Raw genomic sequence first — 8,199 nt, 5'->3', positions numbered from 1 at the left:
ACTTATTTGGTTTGGGGCCTCACTTAGCAGTGCTTAGAGGCCTCTCCTGGCTTGGTGCTTGGGGGACCGTGTTGCCACACTGGGTCCAGGCCCTGAAACTGTGTCCCTGGCAGAGCTCTATTTTAATCTCACGGGCGCTCGTTCTGCCAGTCTGCATGTTTGCTGGATAATCCACGAGGGTCATTTCTTCAGTGTCTCTGTTGTGCCTTAGCAGGGGCCTGTTGAAGGTCGTTCCCACTCAGCGCTCAGGTCCACACATTCCTGCCTGTGCTCTCCTGAACGAGGCTGCCTGGGACCTGCCACCACTTCCCTGGCCCCCAAGCTCCCTCGTCTGCAGCACCAAAGCCAGACAACTTGTGCGTGTGTGCTTGGTACCCAGGTGCTTTTCCAGGTGAGGGGCCAAGACTAGGTGCACAGAAGTTCTCCCCTGCCACTGGCTTCTCCTTTTTCGGCCCCCCCAGCCTGGCCATGCCTGTGTTGTGGGCCCCACAGCCCCCCACCTGGAGGGTTCCCTGACACCTGCTGTGCCTTGGGGGTTCCTGGGAGGCTGCCCGCTCAGACCAGCGGTCAACAAATGTCAGATCACAGACCTGCCCTGCCCTGAGGGCCCCCAGAAGAGCCTTAGCTGCTGGCCATCAAGAAACCCTTTCCAGAGCCTCCAGACAGACGGAGGCTCCAGACAGCACTCTGCCGTGTCCCCGGCACCCACTGCCCGGAGGCCTGGGTGCATGCCATCCTCTCCAGAGTGGGAGGGACATCGTGGGCTGCTGACCTCCGGGGGCCGTGAGCTGGGTGCAGGCAGCCAGGGCTGGCCTCTGTTCAGCAGGAAGGCACTGCCCACGCCCTGCCCTGCATGGGAGACACTCAGCACTGGGCAGCCTAACCTCCAGGGCCTGAGAACAGAACATGCTGCTCACAGGACCAGCCGGGCACAGCAAGTCCTGCTCGGCCGCATCTGTCACCGGGAGGCAGAAGCTGAGGCGATGGTCACCCACTCACTGAGCAAAAGAGGGAGGCACAGGGGCAGGGCGGCCCCGGCCACATTGGCAGGCCCCAGTGGGAACACTCTGGAGGGAGCATGTGAGGGTAAGAATTCCATAGCCTCACCAAGACCCACGGCCACCTCCTGTGCTTCTCTTCCCAACCTTCTCTCTCCTCAGGGATCTGCCGTCAGCAAGCCCCTCACTGTCCCCACAGGGCCTGCTCAGTGTCCACCCAGGACGGACAGGCGCTGGAGCCTGTGTGGCAGATGCAGACACAAAGATGGGCCCTTGTGGCCTGATGCGGCCTGTGTGTCCAGACTGGCCTGTCCTTAACTGGATGGCCCAGGCCATCCAACTTAGGTCTCAGGTGAACGTGACTCATGGCCACCACCAGGACACGGTCCTACCCGGTCTCTGAGTCCATGAGTCAGACCCTGCAGGAACAGCCACAGTCGCTGTGGCCCCTTTCACGTGGGCAGCCAGAAGCTGCCAGGGCACCTGGACCCCACCCCAGGTTCCCAGAGCACGGGGGTCGGGACAGGTGTGTCAGCTGCAGATGTGGGGGCTGCCTCAGGCCTCATGGGAGCAGCATGACGTCTTTCCACACCACCAACCTGGGGCTCCCACGTCTGAGCTCCCCACCCCCTTCATTCCTGCTGCACGAGCAGGCCACAGTGTCAGACTGTCTCCCACCATGCTCCTTCCCGTGGCCTCACAGCTCCTGAAACCAAAGATGCCCCCATACTCATGACCTGCCCCCAGTTCTCACCACCCTCCCCAGCCAAGTCTCCCAAGGCCCTATCACTCCCCGTTCCCCGTGTGTGTGCACGGGTACTCCGTGCAACGAGTATCCACACATGTATATATACTTATGTATGTGCACACACACATGTGCAAGTGTGTGTCCATGTATACGCGTGTCTGCATGTGTGTGCAGTGTGCAGCTGGTGACCGTAGCTGCGTAGCTGGGAGAAGCGTTCTGTGGCCTTCGTCCCCATGAGCCCTGAATTGCCAAATAAATATTTACCCAGGGTGGGGCTCGGTGCTCAGGGTTCAGAATTAATGGGCCCAAAGTCGGAGGATCCTTTGGCAGCCCTGCAGAGCCCCGACAGTGGAGGGGGCAGGGCAGAGGGAGGGTGCATGGGCAGGGGAGCATGCATGGGGTGCAGGTTGCCTGCCAGCCTCCTCCCTTGTGTGGGGCTGGCATTGCAGGCACCAGAGACTGGGGTCTGCCCCAGCAGAGTGCAGGACAGCGGCTCTTTGCCCACAAGAAACACCCGGGCTGTGGGCACCTGCTGTCTGTTGGTGTGGAAGTTGGAAGCTGCCACCTCTGTGAAGCTGGCACCCAGAGCAAAGCACAGAGAGGGGCCGTGCTAGTCCCCGATGCTCACCCCCGTACCACCCCCGGAAACTAGCACGGCCCCTCCCACTGCTGGGTGCTGTGTCAGTCCACCCTGGGACTGGCTAGGAGGGGGCCCTGGCGTAGGGTGGGAAGCACCAGTTCCTGGCATGGCATCTCCAGTGCTCGCTTGCTCTCCTTGGAGACCTGCCTTTCCTTCCGTAGTGCCTCTCTGATAATCTGCTGGTGAGGAGTGAGGAGTGGGAAGATGCCTTTTTTTTTTTCTTTTTTGGGTCACACCCAGCGATGCACAGGGGTTACCCCTGGCTCTGCACTCAGGAATTACCCCTGGCGGTGCTCAGGGGACCATATGGGATGCTGGGAATCAAACCTGGGTCGGCCGCGTGCAAGGAAAACGCCCTCCCCGCTGTGCTATCGCTCCAGCCCCAAGACGCCCTTGTTTTGACTTAATCCCAGGCCAGTTTAGCAGGGCCAGGACTCTCCCTGGAGGGAGCCTCCCTGCCACCACCAATGCTGGGGGTACTGCAGGCTGCGCCTCCCTGTCCACACTCCACCTGAGATCGGCTTGCTGACCCCGCAGCCCCGGCGTCCCTGCCCCTGTGGGCTGACCCTGTATGGGCTTGGCTGGCCTGGGTGTCCGAGATCAGTCACACATTCTGGGTGCCCCCACAAGGTGATCCAGGAGTGTCCCCTGAAACCTGCTCCCTCCATCAGGGGCAGGGGTGTGGGCAGCTAGTTCAGGTCTTTCGGCGGGGGAGGGGGACATGGATCTCAGTCTCCGGTCAGTCCTCCCAACACAGGGGCTGCCCCGACACTTGTTCTCTATAGGAGCTGCCACAGAGCTGGCCACCATCCTCCAGCCAGTGTCTGTCCCACCCACACTCTAGTGGTCATTGGACAGTCCCCTGCAGACTGGGGTTCAGAAGGAAGTTCTGATTCCAGGAGAGGGCCAGCTGGCAGCCAGCAGACAGGTTATGGGGACAGGCCTGGATAACACGATAGATTCATTGACTGACAACAGCTCCAGAGGACCCTGGGGTGATGGGCCCCAGCCAGTGGTCTCAGGCCTGCGACCCATGGCTCAGGGACGCCACCTGCAGGCAGGCCTAAGAATGCACTAACACATCTCACACCCCACCCACAACCTGAGCTGCAAGGCCCCCAGAAACGGTGAAGCACCCTGCTGGGAGGCACGTCTGGTCACCAGTGTTCCCCACAGGGCCCCTAGTCCCTAGGGAGTGCCCTTGGCCACCTTGGCCCACCTTGGCCCACCTGCAGCCTCAGAGATACCAAGGAGATGAGCACTGGCTCTCGGGAGCTGTTCCTCGGGTCCTGGCAGGCTCTGCCGAGGCTTTGGCCACTAGGCATGCAGGGGTCAGGGGCCAGCCTGGCTGGCACCCGAGGTCCTGGCTCACCCAGCCTCTTCTCAAGCTTTGCCAAGTGACTGACATTTACACGCCTCTGTGGCCACTGCTGTGGGGTGCTGGGCCAGCTCCACCCCAAAGAGCCTGTCATCTTGGGGTCCTCTGGGGGGCCAGCCTGTCGGGGAGCACGTGCAGGACCCCACCCCAGAGGCAAGGACAGGGTGAGGCAGGAAGCACCCATAGCCCAGGCCCTGTCGGTGTAAACACAGCAATTAAGGCTCCTCCTAATTGCGGATGATTAATTAGCCCATAGCGAGGCTCCCCCAGCACTGCGCCTGTCTGGGAAGAGCTGAGAGCCTTCGCCTGCACTCACTCACTGGGCAGCACAGGTGCGCCGGGGTGGGGGCCTGAGGGCCTCCCTGAGGGGGCAGCCACTCAGGGCTGGGGCAGGGCCCCCAGGCCCCCTCTCCTGGCATTCACAGGGGCTCACAGCCCCTTCTGGAACCGCAGAGAACCCTGTCCTGGAGGCAACCACCGCCCCCCAAGCAAGTGAAGGTAATCAGGTAATGGCTGCTGGGGCCTCCACCCTGCCCCCAGCTGATGCAACTGTAGGCCCCAGGGGCCCCAGGCTGTTTGCCACCCGCTGGGCTCCCCGGGGCTTCATCCTCCCATCCTCCTGTGGGTGTGCTGGGGCTCTGAGCCACTGGCTCTTGCTGTGGGAGGGGGTTAGTCTCCATCGAAGCACTGTGTGTGGGAGAGACGCTGGGCACAGGAATGTCCCGGGGGCCAGCAGACGGAGTCAGCAACCAAAGACCCAGGACTGGCTAAGACTCAGGGGCTCCTCCAGTGACCCCTCTGGCACATTGCTCGCGTCAGGGTGCAGATTCCACAGGCTGGTGAGCGTACAAGTCACTGTGGTCATGTCCCAGCTGTGGCTTCTGCAGCTGAGACCCACAGGAACCCTCTGGCACTGCCACCCCACCCTAACACCCAGCTCTTGACCTGCAGCTGTGATGGTCCCTTGCAAGAGTGGGGCCCTCAGCGTGCCGAGATGTGCTGTGGCCATAGTCCTGGGCATATGCGCGTGGCATGCTGTGGGGTACGTGCTGCCCTGTGCTGTGTGACAACCAGCACTCCTGGGTCTGTGCCGTGATGGGCTGCCTTCCTTCCTGGGTTGCCCAGCAGCTTTTGAAGAACAGGGCCCCAGCCTCACCAAGTGCTTGCTCTTTTGCACACCCACCAATTGTATAGCCAGGTCCTATCAGCTCAGCATGGCTGAGTGTGGCCACTGTCAGGCATCTCCTTGTGGTTGGACACAGGTTCCTGGTGGCTAACGGTGCATCTCCACATCCATCTGCTCAGTGACCATCCTCACTGATGTCTCCTCACACCTTTAGCCTACCTTCAAAAACTGCATTTAGAAGCATACAAATCCTATTTCCTCCAAATTTTGAATCTACAAGTGCTCGCCCACCAAATAACAGACATCTGAACTCCAGACGAGTCCAAAAACTCTTTCTGAATTTTCCAACACTTCCCTAAATTCAGGAGGATTGTACTTTGTTTTTATGGAGGGGGGCACACCCAGCTGTGTTCAATGCTTCCTCCTGGCTCTGGAGGTCTCACCACCCCTGGGGCCCGATGCGGTGTTAGGGATGGAACCCAACACTTGTACTCTCTCTCCCACCCCAGGTTCACACATCAACACACAGGTCTGACTCATGCCCTTTGCAGGTTTCTGTGTCAGGCTGACCTCTCAGGGCACAAGTGCTGTCTGCACCATGGGCTCTGTTCCAACAAAGCTACTGGTGCATCCAGCTCTTCAGGCCTTTCCCTCCTCAGGCTTGAAACCCTGAGCTGGAGGCGTCCTTCAGGTGCACCATCAGCCTGTGGGCTGAAATGTGCCCTGGGTCCAGAACTTTCTGTGTGTGCTGGCCAGACACAGTCTCTGCCCTGGCACCTTGCCCTGCCTTCAGGATGTGTGGCCAGAGCACTGCTTGGGCAGGGTTGCGTTTCTGAGGCTCTTCAGAGGAACATTGCAGGATTCCTTAGGCCTGGTGAAGCCTGGAGTTGAGCTTCTATCCTCTGACCTACTGGTGCTCACTTTCCTTCCCATTCAGGGCCTGCCCATGCGGCCTATGGGGTCACTTGGGATATGCCAGGAATATCTCTAGGGTTTGTCCAAGGGCATAGGGTCACTGACCACCATCCCCAAGAGGCTTCTGGGTGCTCACTTTGTGCGTGGGCCCTGAGAGCAGCTGGGCAGATCCAGGGCCCCCGGAGAGCACTGTCTCCACAGGGGCCAGGTGTGCTCTGTCCCAGGGCCGGGCTCATTGGAGCAGACACCTGAGTTCTCCAAGAGGAGAGGGGTCGTGGGGCAGCAGGTCTGGGCCGGGGCAGGTATGTGCAGGACAGGACAGCACTGGGGTGCAGCAGGCTGGTCCTGGGCCCTTGGAAGACACTTGTGTGGCCTGCTGTGCACACTGGGATGCCCGGGAATTTAGATGCAAGTGTCGGGGAGAGGCAAGCCTGGGGGCAGGTTGTGGTGACTTTGACTGCCACCATCTGAGCCAGTAGCAACCTGGAACCCCCCTGACCTTTCCCACGAAGGCGACCTCAGCCTTGGCCCTAACCCAACAGTACCCTGAGATCTAAGTGACCAGCCCTCAACAGACCTTGACTCTGCCCACAGGGCTGCTGGGCTCAGGAGGGGGGGCTGCGAGCTTCTGCTCTGGTGGTCATCGGTCATCAGAGAAGGGCAGAGTTACCACCACACTCAACTTCCCCCTCCACTTCTGGGTGCCTGTCCCTGTGTGTTCCGGGAGGAATGGTGGGAGGGGCAGTGTTCACTCAGCCTCACCACAGGGGCACAAAGGCTCTGGGAGTCAGGCCCCTCCAGAATCAGCCTCAGGTCATTTAGGGTTGTCCTGTGGTTAATGCCTGCATTGTCCAGAGGGGCAGAGTGACTCACAAAGGAACTGGATAGAGGAATGTGAGAGGACTAGGACGAGGTCCTGGGGACACTGAGTGTGGTCACAGGGCATCACCGCTCACCCCTTCTCTGCCAGGTCCCCAAGGGCCTTGTTACAGAACCTCTTGAAGAAACTTCTCACCCTAAGACAGAGCACCTGCTCTTGCTGGAAACGGGGACAGTCAGGGTAGGCTGGCCATCTGAGGCGGGTCCAGAAAAGGAGGCTAAGGCTGAACATCACCCACTCCTAACCCTAAGGTACCCAGAGCTCTTATTAGTGGGTTCTTGGGGGAGGGTTTTGAAGGTGTCTTGCCGGGGTGTCAGGCTGGGGCTCAGGGGTGGGACTGGGCCCAGGAGAGGCTTCACCTGGGTTCTGTGCAGAAATGGGCCTCCTGCAGCGGTGCAGATGTGCCCAGCCACTTGTGCTTGTGAAGTCGGTATGCAAAAAGGAGAGGGGGCTTGTTCCGAAACACACATAGCACTTTGTCGTCTCACACAAACACACAGAGCGAAACACACAATTCCTTTCTCTGTCCCTTAGCAATGACAAAAATTGCTGCTGCATGAGGAATCCTGGGGAGTGTAGTCCTGCCCGTCCTTTCCACTGAGGACTGGCCTGGCGACAGGGGTCTGGGAGCCTGGATTCTCCTCACATTCCAGATTTATCCTCTTAGACTAACACTCCTAGGAACAGCCAGGCACACAAGAACAGATAGCCGCCTCCCCTGTCACTCTAGCCAGGTTAAGCTTTCACATATCGAAGGGGACCTGCTCTGGGAGGCAGCAGAGGCCACAGCGGTTCCCGGGCCCGGACCCAGGGAGCTTTTCGTCCGTGCCGCAGCTTTCCGGACACCGGCAGCCTCCTCTCCCTAGTTAACCAGCCTTTCCGGACACCGGCAGCCTCCTCTCCCTAGTCAACCAGCCTTTCCGAACACCAGCAGCCTCCTCTCCCTAGTTAACCAGCCTTTCCGGACACCGGCTGCCTCCTCTCCCTAGTCGACGAGCCTTTCCGGACACCGGCAGCCTCCTCTCCCTAGTTAACGAGGGACACCGGCAGCCTCCTCTCCCTAGTTAACCAGCCTTTCCGGACACCCGCAGCCTCCTCTCCCTAGTTAGCGAGCCTTTCCGGACACCGGCAGCCTCCTCTCCCTAGTTAACGAGGGACACCGGCAGCCTCCTCTCCCTAGTTGACCAGCCTTTCCGGACACCGGCAGCCTCCTCTCCCTAGTTAACCAGCCTTTCCGGACACCCGCAGCCTCCTCTCCCTAGTTAGCGAGCCTTTCCGGACACCCGCAGCCTCCTCTCCCTAGTTAACGAGGGACACCGGCAGCCTCCTCTCCCTAGTTGACCAGCCTTTCCGGACACCGGCAGCCTCCTCTCCCTAGTTAACCAGCCTTTCCGGACACCGGCAGCCTCCTCTCCCTAGTTAACCAGCCTTTCCGGACACCCGCAGCCTCCTCTCCCTAGTTAGCGAGCCTTTCCGGACACCGGCAGCCTCCTCTCCCTAGTTAACCAGCCTTT

This window comes from Sorex araneus, chromosome 5 (assembly GCF_027595985.1).
Source record: "Sorex araneus isolate mSorAra2 chromosome 5, mSorAra2.pri, whole genome shotgun sequence".
Lineage (NCBI taxonomy): Eukaryota > Metazoa > Chordata > Mammalia > Eulipotyphla > Soricidae > Sorex > Sorex araneus.
Note: the sequence above shows the minus strand (reverse complement) of the source record.